This window comes from Orcinus orca, chromosome 12 (genome assembly GCF_937001465.1).
Source record: "Orcinus orca chromosome 12, mOrcOrc1.1, whole genome shotgun sequence".
NCBI lineage: Eukaryota > Metazoa > Chordata > Mammalia > Artiodactyla > Delphinidae > Orcinus > Orcinus orca.
The window spans coordinates 40549840-40569809 of NC_064570.1; the positions used below are offsets into that span (position 1 = coordinate 40549840).

At 37.2% G+C, this 19970-nt stretch overlaps 1 long non-coding RNA gene across 1 annotated transcript in view; it reads right to left on the reverse strand.

Annotated features, from left to right (window-relative positions):
• LOC105748518 (uncharacterized) overlaps nt 1-18112 on the reverse strand; it is a 97288-nt gene extending 79176 nt beyond the window's left edge. The window contains exon 1 of the long non-coding RNA XR_007470637.1: nt 17922-18112. This is a non-coding gene — a long non-coding RNA (uncharacterized LOC105748518). The remainder of the gene's footprint in view (nt 1-17921) is intronic.
• Between the last annotated feature and the right edge of the window lie 1858 nt (nt 18113-19970).

Below are 19970 nucleotides of genomic sequence, written 5' to 3' on the forward strand. Positions count from 1 at the left end.
TGCAAGCCCCAGGAAGTTGCCAAACACTGAGCCTGCATGGGTGAATTCACCCTGTTTACCTTGTTTGATATAAAACCAGAGGAGGGCCAGGCAACAGCCATAAATTCAAATAAGTTTTTAAAGCCTTCTCAATTGATCACTACATAAAAAGACACAGAGCAATTGTATAATCACCTCACACACAGGTAACTAAATATGTTACTCTTTCGAAATTCACTGATGTAAAACACGGAGTTTTTTCTCCCCAGCTAATGGTTGAGAGCAGGTTTATATTGCTTTCTTGTGAACTTAATACCCAACAAATAAATGATAGTCCTGGAAGGAGCTCTTTGGGTCAGACAGTAACATGCATACAATGATATCTGCTTGTGGTAAAATAACTATTACAAGTGAAGCAGAATTAAAGCCTTGGTTACACTTCTGTCTCTTACAAATATATTAAATTTTTCTCTGAAGGTCAAAGAAAACAAAATTTTCTCCTAAATTGCTTGTCCTCTTATGTCGTATTAAAATATATAAGCTTGACTCATGAGATGACACAAACTGGAGCAATAAATGACCATAGAATATTTGTGAATTCACAAACCATTAATTAACTCCTGAATCTACGTTCAAACGCGGGGCAATGTGGCAATGGGAAACAGAAATGATAATCATACCTAAATGGGAAAGTAAGTAGATGGTAAGTACCGACAACAGTTTCCTAGTGTAAACATTTTATGTGATAATCTGGGCCAATATAAAGTTGAAGTCAGAATTTAAACTCTGGATTTTACCCTTGACTCCTCAGTCCATGAGCACAACTTCTATAACCACAAGAACAATATTATTATTCTGTCTTTCACTGAGGTAATTTAAAAGGAGAAAAAAAAATGATTCCCGCCTCAATGACATTTCCAAATGATTACATTTCCTCATATGACTATCAACATAGAAATAGGCATCCTCAGAAATCTCATAACCTTTCACAGGTTTCTGTTGTTTCAGGGTCTCCATCTTTTCAGTGAGTGTGGCTTCACCATCAAAAAAGATGCTAAAAGCTTTTTGAAACATAGAAAACCTGTGTGTATGTGCACATGCATATATAAAATGGCATCATTGCTAATACATGCAATCTAGATGAGATCTAAAGCTCTACTTAACCATGCTCCACAATGTATAGGATTCCTTATCACAGTGTCTGACATATAGCAGAACAGCAGGCTCTCAATAATTCTTTATTGAATGATTATGATTATGATTGTTAACACTGAAGGCTGAACTCAGAGACTTCTACTAAAGAGATTCATTTTCATGTTTGCTGTGAATTTTTCTTGAACCAAGATGTTAACTCCTGGCCATGAAAATATCAAAGGTTTTGTTGTTTCTTCACATCAAAATTAATTGTGATAAAAATAAAACTGCAGGCTCACCAGAAAGATTAATACCAGATTCAAGAAAGAGCTGGCAGTCAAATTTGTCCATATGTGGGGAGTAATGCACAATTGAAATTCTCCCCCAAGGAGAAATCAGATACAGCTTGTAAGCCATTACAGGAAATTGCTGCCATAGCTTCTCCAATTACAGATTAAGTATCAATCATACCAAGCCAGAAATGATGCCAATCTTATACTAATATCAGATCAAATGATGTAAATTCTAATTTAGGTATATTTAGACATTTTAGCTTGATTCTCTAATCCTTGTCCAAGAAAAAGAATATTCCACCTTCCAAAATTAATATAAATAAATCCATTCCCAATATACTATCTCCATTAACCATTATTTGGATGCGATTACATTCTCATGGTCTACAACCCTAAGGAACAAAGTCAAATTGCAAGAAAACAAGCTGATATCATGCAGTTTGAGAAAATCATTTCCGCAGAGTCCAAAAGTCAGAAGAAATTTAGTTTTGTTTCCTAAACAACACAGGAAACTCTGATGTTCTGAATGACCACCATGAATCATTTATTGTCATAATCAAAAAAAAGGAAATTCAATTATGTTCAGTATATTCTACTAAGTCAGTCAAGTGGATGCAATTTTTTTATTCCCATCAACATAAAAAGATTCTAAGCTTGAGCAGAAATTAATCAGAAAATTCAGTGAACCCCAAACACCTGTCCTCTAAGAATTTTATTAAGCTTTTATAAAAAGTCAGAAATAACACAAAAAAGAAAATTAAAATAGCTCAATAACTTTGCAATAATTACACTATACCATACTAGTAAAGGTTTTTTAACTAAATTATCAAAATCTATTTTAAGAACTTAGATTTCAGTGCCCAAAATCAGAATGACTTTGACCTTCCAAAAGTCAATCTGCATATTCTGAAGAACACTGAGTCACTTCTGCTTTACTTTGATATATTAAAGGGAGAATGCTGAGATATTTCTAGATAAAGTCGCACATGTTTACAAATAGTCTAATGTGGTTGGCTTCCAAAGTTGATTAGGATAGAGTTCCTCATACAATTGTTAGCTCACAATCTCATTTCTTCAAGATGTTTTTGCTACCCCATATTCCAAATGTTTTTCTGTGAAAGCTGTGGTAAGATTTCAAAACTTAGGTGAGGAAAACACATTCTCTTTACTAATTAAAATGAAATACACTAGGCCCTTGACATTTATATCAGATAGTTCCAGGAACTTCCACAATCTTGAAATTTTAAAATATCACCATAGAGAATCAAAACTCTGCATAGAAAGCAGTATAGCTGAGTGCTGGATTGTCAGTGGGGCTCAATCACTGGCTAACAGCTGATTTTCCCAATCACCACACCAGCCTCGAAGAGTTCATAAGTCAAGTTCTTGCCTCAGCAAAATCACAAATTAATTTCTGTCGTCAATTTTCAGTTTAATTATGAAGAAATGAAACCAAAAAATTTAATGTGCAAATATCAAAGTTATAGTATAAACAGGATGCTCTCCAAAAATAATACAATAAATGTAAGCTCAGGGACCAACGAGTCTCTCCAGAGCCACTGGGTAGGCATTAAAAGGATGTCAACAAATCTGTCTAAAGTTTTTAATATAATACCCTAAAAAAAGGAAGCCAAAACTAGAGCTGTAGGTAGCTTAAAAGTACTATTATCAGGGTAAACAGTGAAGTTTATTTCAGATTTGGGCAGCAAAAGCAATTATCACCTCAAGGAGAATGTTTTTCTAGGGAAAAGCAATTCAAAAATTTTCACTCAAGAGGGGACTAATGTGATACTCAATTCAAAAAGATCTATCAACATAAATACACTCTTCTGTTCATATAAAGTTTTTGTCATGAGTACTCATTTTAATAAGATAGAAACTGTAAAGTAAGGATTGTGAAGACATCTATTTCTGGTAATGGTAGGTAATTTGAGCCAACTCTCCAGTTGAGGATAGCTTAAAAAGCTGGACAGAATATACATTTTTAAAGCTGCCTAAAGGTATTAAAAGCAAATTTCTAAAACACCGTCGAAAGAAATAGAGAGACCCAGGAAGATGAGTTCACTTTGCGGGCTAATTTTTCCCTCAGAGCATTGACTGATTGTGGAGGGAGTGGTTGAGAGACTAAAAGATTGAGCAGAGCTTTGGATGGTCTCATGAAGATAGGGGGACAGTGACTGAAGTCCCAGATTCACCGTGTAGGAGGTTCTTGGTGAATCCACCTCACTATGGATTGGGACTTAAAAGGGCTAGAACCTACAAATAAAGGTGAACTGGAAATGGAAATGGATCTCACAGAAACTGTAACCCAACTTTGAATCTTATCAATCCCTGAAATTGTATTAAGGTGATCTGAGAGCACGTGGCTCTAGCATCCAGAGTGGTAGATCTCCAGGGAGAAATAAATATAAGTTCTCTCAAAAGGAAGATGACACCACTCTAAGCACTGAATCATTTCTTCACACAATATTAAAAATATAATGTCAGGCTCAAAATAAAAAGTTATCTTGTACATATGTGAACAAGAGGATATGATTTAAAAGCAACAGCAATAAAAGACAGGAGAAACACAGTCTTAGGGTATACAAATTAAGGTTATTGTCCACAGGCTTTAAAATGGGTGTTCTTACTTTACATAAAGAGATAAAAGAAAAGACTGGAAATTTTAGCAGAGAACTGGAAACCATAAAAATTAACCAAGTGGAAATTCTAGACAATAAAGTAATATAATAAAATAGCCAAAATTAAGAACGCAGTGGATCATTGTACCAGCAGATTAAACACAGCTAAAGAAAGAATCATTGAACTGAAATATTGAAATAAGCCAAAAAATGATATATCCTAAATGGTGCACAAAGAAAAAAAACAGAAAAATACAAAAAAGGGGATAATAGACATCAAAGATGATGAAAGGATCTACAGTGCAATTAGTTTTCTATTGCTGCATAACTAATTACCACAAACTTGCAGCATTACACAACACAACTGTATTAGCTCACAGTTCTTTTCGTCAGAAGTCTGGCATGGCATGCTAGGTTCTCTGCTTTGGGCTCACGAGATTGCAATCAGGGTGTCAGCTGGGCTGAGTTTTTGTCTGGAGGTTGTGAGGGAAAATCTATTGCTTTCTCGTTGGCGGAATTTAATTCCTAGTCTTTTGTGTGACTGAGATCCCCATTTCCTTGCTGACTATTAGTGGCCACCACCTTCAGCTGCTAGAGGCTGCCCACATTTCTTGTCATGTAGCCTCTTCCATCTTCAAATCAGTAATGAGGCATCAAATCCTTCTCATGCTTTGAATCTCAGACTTCCCCTTCTGCCAATAGCCAGGAAAACTCTCAGCTTTTAAATGGCTCATGTAATTAGGTTGGGTCTTTAGATAAATCTTATTTTAAGATCAACTGTGCCATATAACAACATAACCGCGGGAGAAAATCCATCATATGTACCATCCCAAGGATTATGCAAGGCCTGAGTACTAGAGGAGCAGGAAATCTTGGGGACCATCTTAGGATCTTGCCTACCACAGGTGTTCTCATCAATGAGCAGGTCACACTAACTAAAGAAGCCCTGGAAGACAGAGTAATCTGAATACAAATCCTGGTGTGTTTATGCGTTTGTACAAAAAAAGAAAAGGTAACTGATTTTCTCTACATCCATTGGAAAAGGGTCATGGTGGTCAATGTTCAGCTTCAATCTTTAGTTGAAGATTCAACTAAAACCTTAAAACTAAGCATAATGTACTACTACAGTCAATAAGTTGAAACCCATTTAACACTGGGTCAGCACCATAACTGGAATTACAATACAGATTTGTCCAACCCTAATTTATTCCACTCACTGAATCAGGGCCACAAGTTAGGGTTTTGCTACACAGTAAGTCAAAGAAAAATAAAAGACTGCTAGAAGAGTTTTCTTCCCCACAGAGCAGTTTGCCTAACGTGTTCACACATCCACCCACTGAAATTTAATCATTAATATAGCACATTGCCAGAGAGATGAAAGGTAGCAAGGTAACATAGGTTAGTTAGATCTCAGGAGAAAAACCAACATATCAAAGTCCTGTCAGAATAAGAGATAGGGACCCAAAGGACAATAAGAATTTTGTTTTGCACAAAAGAAATGTTTCTATTTATCAACTTCTACTTATTTGTTAAATATCTCATCTTTTCCCACCACCATCCACCCCATCAATATGACTGAGGCAGTAAATTTTTAAAAATAAAAGATGGTCAAAATAGGAAAGTCTAACAAAATTGCTGGTAAGGATGATAAGGATTGATTTTCCAAGGTTGTTCTAATATTTTGTTTTTAAAATATTTAGGAAAATAATGTTATTGGCAAGGTAAGTTAAAAGGCCTGCAGGAGACAATTTGAAGAAGGATCAGACTAGACTATCAAAATCCAAGTCACAAATTCAAAAACTTACAAGGCCACTCGGGTAAAGTAAGTAATGAGGCTGGTCTAACATAAAATCATAGGGAGTGGTACCATATCAGAAAACACCTGCTCTGCTTGGATATGCAGTACTATTCTACTGTATCAAGGCAATGCCACGAAGGAAGTGGAAAAAGTCGTCCCAGATCTTTTAATTTCTCTTCAAGAGAATCTGAAGATCTGGATGCTTGTGTTAATGTTCTCAATTTTTATCAAACTGAAAGCAAACAAAAATTATGCATAAGCCATTTTGAACTCAAATTCTGCTATATGTGGCCTCTATTCTAAAAGGAAATAACTACATGATATATGGAAAGGTTTGCTCTGTAATTCAGCTAATATTAACAAAAATATAACAAAACTTTGGAAACTATTTTTTATCATTACCTCTGGGATATGATTCAATTTACCTTATACTTTTGGTTAATGTTGGAAAAAAGATACACAAAATCACCCTAAGAGGACACTTTGTAATCAGAAAGTTATCAGGACCTGGGGTCAACTTGAATATTGGTCTCAATACCCAACAAGCCACTGGAGCAAAACTAGGCATTATAAATTAGAAACTCCTTAGAAAAGGCCAGTTGTTTAATTCCCTAACCTTGGTACATAGCCTTAAGAGTGGGGGAAATATGATTTTAATATTTTTCTCCAGTATAAATGTCACTCAAATGCATCAGCATATTTGAAGGGTATGTTTGTATTCCTTCCAGTCCCTTTATGGCCTGAAATGTCAACACACAGTCAATACCTCATTTCCTGTTGATCTTTCAGAACTAATTTTTTTTTAATGAAACCAAAGATTTATTTCTAAAACTCTCGGTTTCCCATTAGGATTAACACTGCTTTGGGCTCTGCATGCATCTCCCAATCAATTGGATGTCTTTCCTGATCACCCTCTCATCTTCACATCAGTGTGACCTGAGCTGTTTCTCGGTCTTCAAAGATGCTGCAAGCTGGGACTGAGCTCTCCTTAGCAGAGGTCCTCCCTTACACAGAGTCCCCCCTCTTCAGTCCCTCACAGAACAATTTACTCAACATCCTCCCAACACAGTTGATTTTCAGTGAACCCTGCCTCAGTCTTTTTTTTTAATTAATTAATTATTCAATTTATTTTTAGCTGCTTTCAGTCTTCGTTTTGCACACGAGCTTTCTCTAGTTGTGGTGAGCAGGAGCTACTCTTCGTTGTGGTTCATGGCCTCCTCATTGCAGTGGCTCCTCTTGTTGCGGAGCACTTGGGCTCTAGGGCATGCGGGCTTCAGTAGTGGTGGCGCCTGGGCTCAGTAGTTGTGGCTAGAGGGCTCCAGAGCGCAGGCTCAGTAGTTGTGGCGCATGGGCTTAGTTGCTCCGCGGCATGTGGGATCTTCCCGGACCAGGACTCGAACCCCCGTCCCTGCATTGGCAGGCAATTCTTAACCACTGCGGCACAAGGGAATTACCCTGCCTCAGTCTTTAAGTAACTCTAGCCTTGATCCATGAATCCATGTATTTCTAGTGTCACAGATAAAACTTGCTAAGTAGTTTAATTTGGCTTCAATAGCTGACCTGAATTTCAAGCCCTTATGGATAAGATTCTTGCAACACTAGTTAAATGTGGCCTAGCCTTGGCATCTTGGAAAAATTTCCTAAGTACATATTACTCTATACCGTTTTGTCAAATGAGGCACTGATCATTTTCTAATATTTTAAAAATCGCTCCTCAGGCTTCCCTGGTGGCGCAGTGGTTGAGAGTCTGCCTGCTGATGCAGGGGACATGGGTTCATGCCCCGGTCAGGGAAGATTCCACATGCCGCGGAGCGGTTAGGACCGTGAGCCATGGCCGCTGAGCCTGCGCGTCCAGAGCCTGTGCTCCGCAACAGGAGAGGCCACAACAGTGAGAGGCCCGCGTACCGCAAAAAAAAAAAAAAAAAAAAAAAATCGCTCCTCTTCTAACAGTATGGCTCCAAAAGAAGGAAATTTCAATTGTTTCCTTTCACTGTGTTCCAAGTGAAGATTTGTAGGATATGAAATATTTAAAGTTGTAATCAGAAGAAAGAAAGTGCAATAGATTTTAAAAAATGACTCTTCACTGAAGCTCCCTTAATACTCAGTAGCACATATTTCCTTCTCAAGAAAATCAAATTTGCAAATGCACATCAACATCAAGCACTGTATCTAGCTCAGTAGATTGCAGTGGTCACTCGATATACATTACTGACTTCCTTCTTCAAGGAAGAAGGAACCCCCTTCTTCGAGGGTTGTAAGTGAAGTCAGGTAGATTTTCTCACACTGTCAGTTCCAGTAACTCCTCTTTGGTGAGTTTGGAGAGTAATATCAGATATATAGATACCATGAGTGTCAAAGTAGAGGAGAATTAGTCACTAAACATCAATCATCATTTTCCTACAGTACAAAATGTAAGGATTACATACAGTATACAGAAATATATATATGTAAGTTACATGTGCATGTGGGGGACTGAGGGGAAGGAATATTGCAAGAAGTATGTGAAAAAGAGAGACTCCAAGGAGAACAGAATTTTAGGGGAAGAAGAGAAAACATGGACATAAAAATAAATAAAAATTGAAACATGAGCTTCTTTTCAGAAGGAGGCTTACAGGTGTGAGATAGCCAGGATTCCATGGAATACTGGATGTGCAAAGTTGATGGACTGCTGAGAGAGAGAAAGCAAGAGAGAGAAAGCCCAGTACCAACACCCAGAAGGTGGGAAGAGGAGGATCTCATTGTACAAAACCAAGAAGGAGAAATCCCTTGTTTAAAACTGGCCTAGGAGTGGTCACTGATTCAGGAGTTCACGGATAGAGTTGATGGGAAATGGGAAAAAAATTGGAGTTTTCCATCTCCCTACCATGCTCTTAAGCTAATTTTTAAATATTATATTTTCGTGGGTTATGCATTTAATTATTTTATGCCAGGAGCATCGGTTGAGGTCTGTAGGGTCCTTGTTTTTTTTTCAAACAAATTGAAAACTTAGATAAGAAAGGGCTATAGATCAAAATATCACATTTGTTAGCCATAAAGACCATTAGAGAAAGATAACTTACTGTGAGAACCATGACAACCCTGATAACTAAGCCCAATAATTCAGTAGATTTTACCAGCTTGTTACAGGAAAAACTAAATAGCAGATGATCTCCTTATTCTGGGTGGTAAGGTTGCAGAACTCCTGCTTCCTGGGACAGCTAGACCCCAACAGGAGAGAAAAAAAAAAAAAGCAGAACTAAGACAAACACGATAGGTTTACTTTTACCAAATGCTTCAATCAGGTAAGTCACCCTTACTTGCCAGGAGTGGAGCAAGTAAAGAAAAGGAGAGATTCTGGGAGCATTATACTAATCAAGCTCTCCTACCATGGACCTATATTAGAGATAATGGCATAAGGAAGTCACATTCCCACCTTACAGTGTTTGCAAGAACATGTTTGAAAAATAACTGCTCCTCACGTTATTGTAATAGACATTCCCACATATCACAAACAATAAAATAACAGAATTTTGATAAGATCTTTTATCCAGGCCTTTAGTTCAGTAAATGGAGAAAAAGAAGTTGCACACAGAGAGAAAAGATGAGTTACAGGCCAGATTAAAAAAAACTTTAGGAAATTACATCTATCTTTGGACAATTAAATTTCTTAATTATCACTAATTCTTCCAGAAACCATGAATTTTAGAATTCAGTTCAATGTGAATCATCATTTTACGGTTTGGGTCATAACAGCAAACAATGCCCATCTGATCTGGTAAAAAAAAAAAAAAAACACAAAAAACCAACACACTGATAGGAGAATTGTGCCCTGACTTTTCCCTAATAAGTTCACCAAGTTGTGATTTTTAAGACCATAAGGAGTCAACTTTGAGCAGGAGAAAGAGCAGTGATTGGTCACAAAGTCCTTTATTCAAGCCTTAAAACTGTCACTCTCTTGCACTATGTCACTGGATATACCTGGATCATTTTTTTCGTCTCTAAAGCATGGGAGCTGAACAAAGTCATTTCTGAGGGCTCTTTCAGTTTGAAAGTTTCATACTCTACTTCTAATGTTATTAAATTACTTCTCAATATTTGAACCAAGTTGAGACCATGTAGAAATATCTTCGTATTTGCTTCTTTATTTCTCAGTATTTTCCCAGACTGCTACACTAGATCCCATACTAGATATATATCCAGCACTAGACACTATATCCTGTAGGCGAATAGCAACACAGATGAGCAATTTCTTGGGTAATGGTCTCTTAAAAGGTGTTTCCCAATGGTGAGTACTTAACCTTTCTTGAACATATACTTATGAAAAACCATACTCTTCCTTAACAATGGTCCTATTTACACAGCAGGGAATATCAATGCTGAGTATGTGCATCAAAATACATATAGGCCTCAGTCAAGCCATTGTATAAGAAAGCACTCAAGTGAGTGATCAATAGAAATCTGTTGCCATCACAAAAGCTGAATGTTAAAACTAAATAAGCACTTAGAACTAGGTATTGAATAAATGTGAACAAGAATATTAAATTATCCTTGTTACATTGCAGGAAGTTTTGACAATAAGGATTTACCTTCTCCAAGTATTTGGAAAGCATAAACTGATTAAAATGAAAATAAAGTGAACGCTAAATAAACAGCAAAACAAGAAAGTAAGTAAGCAATACATAATATTAGAAGTTTGGGAACCACAACGTTTGGAAAATTCCATGAGCTTTATTAGCATTTCTATTGCCATTATTCAGAAAACATAGACATGGACTTCTAACATACTATTGATGCTAGAACTAGCTTTTCTCTTTTCCTAAAGTCACCTCTTTTCAGATATTCTCATTGCAGGACTTCGTAGCCTGACCCCAGAATACTTAGCTTTCTCTCTACCAAGATTTCTCCAGGTTGGCCTATTATCAGTGATCACGTTATACGCAATAGTCCCGTTGAATCATTCTGTTTTGATTTTCTTTTTTCACATGATATGATCTTAAGGAAATATTCATACTTCACATCTATAAAATTAAGATTTTGTACTAGGACAGTATTTTATATTCACTTAATAAAAACAGAGCGTTTATAGGATAAAAAAAAAAGTCTTGTTAATTAGCCTGGGCTCTCATGCCCACAAATTATTATGCGTCTTAATGTAGGCAGAGAGAACATCGTCACAATTACAGCACATCCTGTTAGTATCTCACCTGGCTAAGCTGCTGCTGTTCACTGACTTCAGACATCTCCATGTGGAGATGCTGGTAAGTATGAGAAGAGCTGATCAGGTATTTGCTGCCTGGAAGATCAACTGACTCTATCTGCAGTGCTGAGTAAGCCTATTTTATCTCCCTCCTTCAACACGATGCTCAGCACCAGAAACTGGATGGAGAAGCTTACTAATGAGGGCCCAGTCCCTTCAAGTGATTGAAAGCAAGGTGGTGACTAAAGGAGTTTTAGTTGGTACAACTTTGAAAAGAATACTGATGATCATGGAATACTTGGGTGACCCTTTCCCTTATAACATAAAAATTCTCTCTTTACTCCTAATGCTACTCAGAATGTGGACTCACTTATAGTAAGTGAAATGATATAAATACAAAGAACAGTTATTCTAATCAGCTAATTAGTACACTTTGGCAATTAATATTGTATGTAATGGTGTAAATTTCCAAAAAGGTAATACTTTTTAAAATAGTTTAATAGGCCTTTAATGAAGACCAGATAAGCTAGAGATCTCACACTGGAGCATCAATTGAATTTAAATTAGGAAAAAGCAGAATTGGCCTCTTAGTAGGTTTGGCCAGTTCATAGAAAATGTTGCTGAAATCATCCTAAATTAATTATAATGAAATGGGACTGGATGAGTCAGCAAGTTTGTCATCCTGGAAATAGAAATAGTGCACAATACCCCTATCATGATATGGAAAAGGAGCTAGAGTCATGAAACACTCCCTAGGAGATTTTCCAGAATCTCTACTCTTCATTTTGAGACTCACCAAATTTGTGTTAAGAACAGCTTAGTGGATCTTATAATACTAACAATGAAGTAAAATAAATGATTCAATTCTTCTTTGGGCTGCTTTTCAATATGAAAATGTGCCTTTCTATAGTTCGGCCTTAACCTCAAGATTCTAGAAAATTAAATAAAATAGCATGTTTAATCTTTTGGTCAATTTGGATGAACTTGGAACTTACTAAGTGTAACATTAATTCCCCATATATACGTAGGATGCTATCAGTTAGCTTAGGCTGGGTTATATGTGATAACAAACCATCTCAAACCCTCAATGGCTCACAGCAACAAAAGTTTTGTTTTATTGTACTTTTCCTCTTATTCATACCACATGGTTCTGCTCAATGTTATCTTCTCAACAGCATTTAGGCTGATAGAGTAGCTTTCATCTAAGATGTTGTCCATCTCATAGCGAGCACACTGTCTTAACATTTCCACTAAAAGTGACAAACATTACTTTTGTTCACATTTTCTTGGCCAAACAAAACAAGTCATATTGCCAAGTCTAACATCAGTGGGATTCAAATATATAACCCTTCCACAGGGAGATACATGACAAGAAGGGGCATTGCAAGGAGGGCAGGAAAAAAAACTTAAACCATAGTATAAAGTAAAACAGTCTGCTCTCTTATTCACAAATATTTAATATCCTCTTTTCCATATTTAAAATATCATTCCCATACTATCTCCAAAAGGAAGCAATCTGAAAGTCCCATCATCTCATCAAGGCACGAGGCTCGCACTCACATGAGGGTTTCAACACTAGGTTCATATGTGGATCCTCTTGATCCAAAGACCCAGACAGAACTAAAAAAACAATTTATCGGCCCTCCCTACCCCACCCTGCTTCATAATAATCACACCCATTCAGAAACAGGAAGAATGATAGACACAAGTGGCCACTGATCCATAGTAATTCTAAAATCCTGCTAACAGGCATCGTAAGGACCTCACCGTGAAGGTAGGTATTACAGACTTAATGTTTGTGTACCGTCAAAATTCATACGTTGAAGCTCTAACCTTCCAGTGTGGCTGTATTTGGAGATAGGACCTCTAAGGAAGTGAATAAGGCTAAATGGTGCAATAAGGTTAGGACCCTGATCTGATATGATTAGCATCCTTACAAGAAGAGACACCAGTGAGCTTAGTCTCTCTTTCCAAACCAAAGAAAGACCATGGGATTACATGGTAAAAAGGCAGCGGTCTGCAAGTCCTCACCCAAAACTGACCATGCTGGCACCCTGATCTCAGACTTCCAGCCTCCAGAACTGTGAGAAAAGAAATTTCTATTGTTTAAGCCATCAGTCTGCAGTATTTTGTTGCAGCAGCCCTTGCAGACCAATACAATAGAGCATGTTTCTTGATTAAGCCATGTTTCTGCCTGGAGGAAGAGCTTTCTATTCCATTGTTATCAGTAGCCTTTGGCTCAACCCTCTGGAAAGTCTTTTTCCATCATCTCCCTCGACTTCTTTAGGAAGACATTAGAGCAAATGATCTTTTTGGAATCTGAGAAAATTTCAATCCTGTTTTCTACCCATAAAAGATTGGAAGCCTAAGGGTCATATTAAGTTTGATTTTGGGGTCACACTAGTCTATAAAAACATAGTTTCTCGTCTGTTTGACTGAAACCAGAACCTTGTGTCCAGAACGACAATATGGCAATTCTTTTTGGAACATGCCTCCACTCTAGTTTAAGCTTGTCAGGCTTCTATAAGAGAACCATGATCTTGGTCTCATCTCCCTGGGAAATTTTATCCAGTTGAAGGAATATGGCTAACACCTTAGTCAATTTGAAGATCTTAAGCAATGGGATTTATAGCCAAACTCTTGCTTTTATTCAAGCCATTTTTTCAGTTTTAACTAGCCTAAGTTGCTACCAGATGTTCACAGTTTTATCTTCTAACAGTTGGAACCTGTTTAATACTATGTATGGGCTACTCTTGGTTATGTTCAACAACTTATTATAAAAAAAGAGATAACTCTGAAAAAAAGTGGCTTGTTTGCAAGCACAGATGAAAGGGAATAGAGTCAGGGGAAAGAAATCAAAAACTTCCACTTAAAACATATCAGTTCTGCTCATATTTCATTGACCAAAGCAAAACACATGCCCAATCTGATATCAGCAGGAAAAGGAGTATAAATCCTTCCATAGGGAGGGACAGTGAAAATTTTGAACAGTAATAGAGTTTATCACAAAGCTTTACAGTATCTACATAAATTTTTCATTATGCACATATATCATTCTTGTGAAACGGGGAGGAAGAAGTAGATGGTATTACTAGCCTCATTCTCCAGGGTATGAAATGGAAGTTCAGGGGACATTTAAATTATAACTCAAGACCAGACAGCTAATAAGATGAAAAAGTCGATCTAGAACCCCAGATTCCAGGCTTTTAGTGCAACATTCTTTCTACTACTCTTAGCTGGTACTCATGAAATACAAATTTACACAATATTGGTATACAAAGACAACTGCCCCATGAGACAAGGAACACTGAAGTTAGGAACAATGTTCAGGTACCAAAGAACTCTGGGTTCCAGGCCCAGCTCACTTACTTACTAACTGTATGAGCTTCAGCAAGTCACTTAACTTCTCTGTGAATCTGTTTCCTCATCTGTAAAATGGAAATTGTTTTTATTTAAAAGTGTCTAAGGCAGAGTCTCAGATACTAGTTTAATACATATGTTTGACACTGCATTAAAAATCAGATCCAGAATGTGGAAAAAAAGAATGCAAAATGAAATGAATACAATGGAGGCATATTTGCCTGGATTTTCTCCCCTCATTTATGTCCCTATTTCTCTCTATAGAAAGTGATCCTTTTTTTTAGATGAGCCCATAAACTATGCACTTGAATAATTTATGCAATTAATATGAAGCATCATAAACAGCCATTTAAAATTCCTAACCTTCTACATTAGCAGCAAAAACGTAGGATTTAGGTAATAATAAAGATTAGAAAAGATAACACTAGATGCATATTTGATTTCATTTCAAATACAGATTTGTTTTATTATAAATACATTGTTTTATATGTGGGACAGGAATAATATTATTATCCTAATTTTCCAGATGAAGTAACCTTTGTTCCAAGAGGTTAAACCGCTTACAGGTTAAGATCTTGGACTTAGAAACCAATGTGTGCCAATAACTCAAAAATTCTTATTCTAGGTAATCATATTCTCATGGTCTTAGGCATAACTGATATGAAAAATTTTACTCACAGTTCCTTCTCTCATCAATTCTTCCCATGCACATATGTATTGTAGTATCAATCTCACACAAAGCCAGAGCAAGTGCCTCTTTTTACCACCTCAATACATACTATTACATCATTGAAATGTTAATACACAAGGTTTTAAATCTCAAGTACATTCCTTTTACAAGATTCATAAAGTTCAATGTATTTCTTAAATAAAACAAGCAAAAAAAGTATTCTATAAGTACTGTGAAATCCAAGTTTGAACATACAGAGAAATAATGTGTCTGGTGGAAATTTTAATAGCTATCAATATCTAATGACTATTCAGTTTGGACATTTATGCTTTGATCCATACTAAAATTCTGATCCATTGCTGGTAGATATACAACCAGAAATCATATACACTGCTATACACAGGAAATTGTTCACGAAAAAATAAACCCCTAAGTAATAGGCAAATCTTACATAGAAGCTATTTTCAAAGCTGTGAAAATCACCATTAAGTTAGAAAGAAATAGGATCCACTTAGTGAGTCGTGTCAGGATCAGCATCAATCTCATCAAAAACAGAGAACCTTCCCTCTCAGTTAATACTGCAGAGAGAAATGCACTCTTCCAGAAAGAGAGGAGTCCACACAAATTATAATAAGCATCAGTAACTCCAGTCACAACATTACAGGAAGAACACTGGCAAACACAAAGGCTTCCTAAAGGTCCCATAATGAGGAAAATGAGTGTATTCTGGGAAAAAAAAATTACCCTTTTTTTTTTTTTTTGGTTAGTTGGATTTTAAACTTTCCTTTTTTTTTTTGAGCTGCTGCACAAAGCTGAAGCAAAGGGTCAATGACCCCAAAGCTTTATTATTTATTTAAATTGGTTTTTAACATAATTTTTGTGTACAACATTATATTTCAACTTCTGCATACACTACAGAATGCTCACGATCAAAGGTTTAATTTCCATCTGTCACCATACAGTTGACCCCTTTTACCTATTTTGCAGTCTCCCCACACCCCTTCCTCTATGTGTTTGTTTTTGTTTGGTTTGATTTGTTCATTTATTTTATCTTTTTTGCTTGTTTGTTTTGTTTCTTTTGATTCCAAGTATGAGTGAAATCACACAGAATTTGTCTCTCTCTGTCTGACTTCTTTCACTTGTATAATACCCTCAAGGTTCATCCATGCTGTTACAAATGGCATTAAACTTTTAAAAATTTTACTCAACACTTCAGCTAGTAGAAATGTAACAAAACAATAAAATATCACTTTCTACCTATCATTCCTGCAAAAATTAAAAAGAGCTAGAGATTTCAAGGCAGAATGTGTGAGGAAATAGAGTTTTTACACTCAGAATATAAATTGCACAAGCTTCTGGATGGCAATGTTGCAATGCACCCACTGCAGCAATCTGTTTATTGTCACAACAATTCCACATTTCGGATTTATCCTACAGGAACAAGAAAAGCAAAAATGCAAAGATACCTGTTACTGTGAAGTCCACTGGGGGATTGGGAGCATTTGTTTCATTAGTAAAATTTGAAATAATGTAAATGTTGTCTAATAAAGTTTTTAAAATAGAGAATATCCATACAGCCAAATACTATGCAGCCATTAGGAAGGATCAGGTAGTTGCTAGGTATTGGCTTACCATACATTAAATGCAAATTACAATTCAGTATGCATAATATAGAAAATATACACATTTAAATGTGCACTGCAGAAGGCTGGAAAGATAAACATTTTACTAATAACAGAGTTTGTCTCTGGAGAGTGGGATTAATGGGCCACTGAGAATCTCTCACAATTATGCAGATCTGAGGATTGGACCAAAAACAACCAAAAGAACATGCTGGACAAGGAAAGGTGCCCATGCGGGCACACACATGCTCTTGCTCCTTTTATTAGTGCACTTTGCATAAGATATCTTTAGATGCTTTGTGCACTTTCATGATATAATAACTTCGTTTGCAGGGAAATAACATACAAGCTCAAGATTACCTCACATCTTATACTAGCACCAGAGGGTTAGCATTTGGGACAAGTGAGGGAGAAATTACCCAAATTTGAGTTATACTCTATGTTAACAAATTTATCTGTCATAAATTGGATATCTGGCAACACTATCTCCCCTAAGCATTACTTTCCTCAATGTGAGAAGGCCACTCAGCCAGACTTGGAAATACTCTTTAATACACAAGAAAGTAAAAGGGTAAAACAGGCAAACACACACTGTACCTGGCTAATTAAAAGTGCTTTTGAAGTTTTAGGTCACAACTTATACTAATAAATCTTCTCCCTAAGTCTCTCTGTCTCTCCTTCTCTCTCTCTCTCTCTCTGATATAAGCAATAATTTTATTGCTGAAATTGGTGCTTCAGCTAAACTGTAGTTTATCTTTATTATTAAAAGTTAAAAATGGATTAGGAACCAAGATGGCAGAGTAGAAGGACGCGCTCTCACTCCCTTTCGCAAGAACACCAGAAGCACAATTAGCTGCTAGACAATCATCAACAGGAAGACACTGGAACTCACCAAAAAAACACCCCACATCCAAAGACAAAGGAGAAGCCACAATAAGATGGTAGGAGGGGCGCAATCACAGTAAGATCACATCCCATAACTAGTGGGTGGGTGACTCACAGACTGGAGAACACTTATACCACAGAAGTCCACACACTGGAGTGAAGGTTCGGAGCCCCACGTGAGGCTTCCCAACCTCGGGGTCCAGCAATGGGAGGAGGAATTCCTAGAGAATCAGACTTTGAAGGCTAGTGGGATTTGATTGCAGGACTTCGACAGGACTGGGGGAAACAGAGACTCCACTCTTGGAGGGCACACACAAAGTAGTGTGCACACCGGGACCCAGGGGAAGGAGCAGTGAGCCCAGCGGAGACTGAACCAGACCTACTTGCTAGTGTTGGAGGGTCTCCTGCAGAGGCAGGGCGTGGCTGTGTCTCACTGTGAGGACAAGGACACTGGCAGCAGAAGTTCTGGGAAGTACTCCTTGGCGTGAGCCCTCCCAGAGTATGCCATTAGCCCCAGGAAAGAGCCCAGGTAGGCTCCAGTGTTGGGTTGCCTCAGGCCAAACAACCAACACGGAGGGAACCCAGCCCCACCCATCAGCAGTCAAGTTTTACTGAGTTCTGCCCACAAGAGCAACAGTCAGCTATACCCAACACAAGTCCCTCCCATCAGGAAACTTGCACAAGCCTCTTAGATAGCCTCATCCACAAGAGGGCAGACAGCAGAAGCGAGAAGAACTACAATCCTGCAGCCTGTGGAACAAAAACCACATTCACAGAAAGATAGACAAGATGAAAAGGCAGAGGGCTATGTACCAGGTGAAGGACAAGATAAAACCACAGAAAAACAACTAAATGAAGTGGAGATAGGCAACCTTCCAGAAAAACAATTCAGAATAATGATAGTGAAGATGGTCCAGGACCTCGGAAAAAGAACGGAGGCAAAGATCGAGAAGATGCCAGAAATGTTTAACAAAGACCTAGAAGAATTAAAGAACAAACAGAGATGAACAACAATAACTGGAAATGAAAACTACACTAGAAGGAATCAATAGTAGAATAACTGAGACAGAAGAACGGATAAGTGACCTGGAAGACAGAATGGTGGAATTCACTGCTGTGGAACAGAATAAAGAAAAAAGAATGAAAAGAAATGAACACAGCCTAAGAGACCCCTGGGACAACATTAAACGCAACAACATTCACATTATAGGGGTCCCAGAAGGAGAAGAGAAACAGAAAGGACCCCAGAAAATATTTGAAGAGATTATAGTCAAAAACTTCCCTATCATGGGAAAGGAAATAGCCACCCAAGTCCAGGAAGCGCAGAGAGTCCCATACAGGATAAACCCAAGGAGAAACACACCGAGACACATAGTAATCAAACTGGCAAAAATTAAAGACAAAGAAAAATTATTGAAAGCAGCAAGGGAAAAATGACAAAAAAACATACAAGGGAACTCACATAAGGTTAACAGCTGATTTCCCAGCAGAAACTCTACAAACCAGAAGGCAGTGGCATGATATACTTAAAGTGATGAAAGGGAAGAACCTACAACCAAGATTACTGTACCCAGCAAGGATCTCATTTAGATTCCATGGAGAAGTCAAAAGCTTTACAGACAAACAAAAGCTAAGAGAATTCAGCACCACCAAACCAGCTTTACAACAAATGCTAAAGGAAATTCTCTAAGTGGGAAACACAAGAGAACAAAAGGACCTACAAAAACAAACCCAAAACAATTAAGAAAATGGTCATAGGAACATACATATCGATAATTACCTTAAACGCGAATGGATTAAATGCTCCAAACTTGCTTGCTGAATGGATACACAAACAGGCTTGCTGAATGGATACACAAACAAGACCCATATATATGCTGTCTACAAGAAACCCACTTCAGACCTAGGGACACATACAGACTGAAAATGAGGGGATGGAAAAAGATATTCCATGCAAATGGAAATCAAAAGAAAGCTGGAGTAGCAATACTCATATCAGATAAAATACACTTTAAGATAAAGAATGTTACAAGAGACAAGGAAGGACACTACATAATGATCAAGGGATCAATCCAAGAAGAACATATAACAATTATAAATATATATGCACCCAACATAGGAACACCTCAATACATAAGGCAACTGCTAACAGGTATAAAAGAGGAAATCGACAGTGACACAATAATAGTGGGGGACTTTAACACCTCACTTACCCAATGGACAGAGCATCCAAAATGAAAATAAATAAGGAAAGAGAAGCTTTAAATGACACAATGGACCAGATAGATCTAATTGATATTTATAGGACATTCCATCCAAAAACAGCAGATTACACTTTCTTCTCAAGTGCGCACGGAACATTCTCTAGGGTAGATCACATCTTGGGTCACAAATCAAGCCACAGTAAATTTAAGGAAATTGAAATCATATCA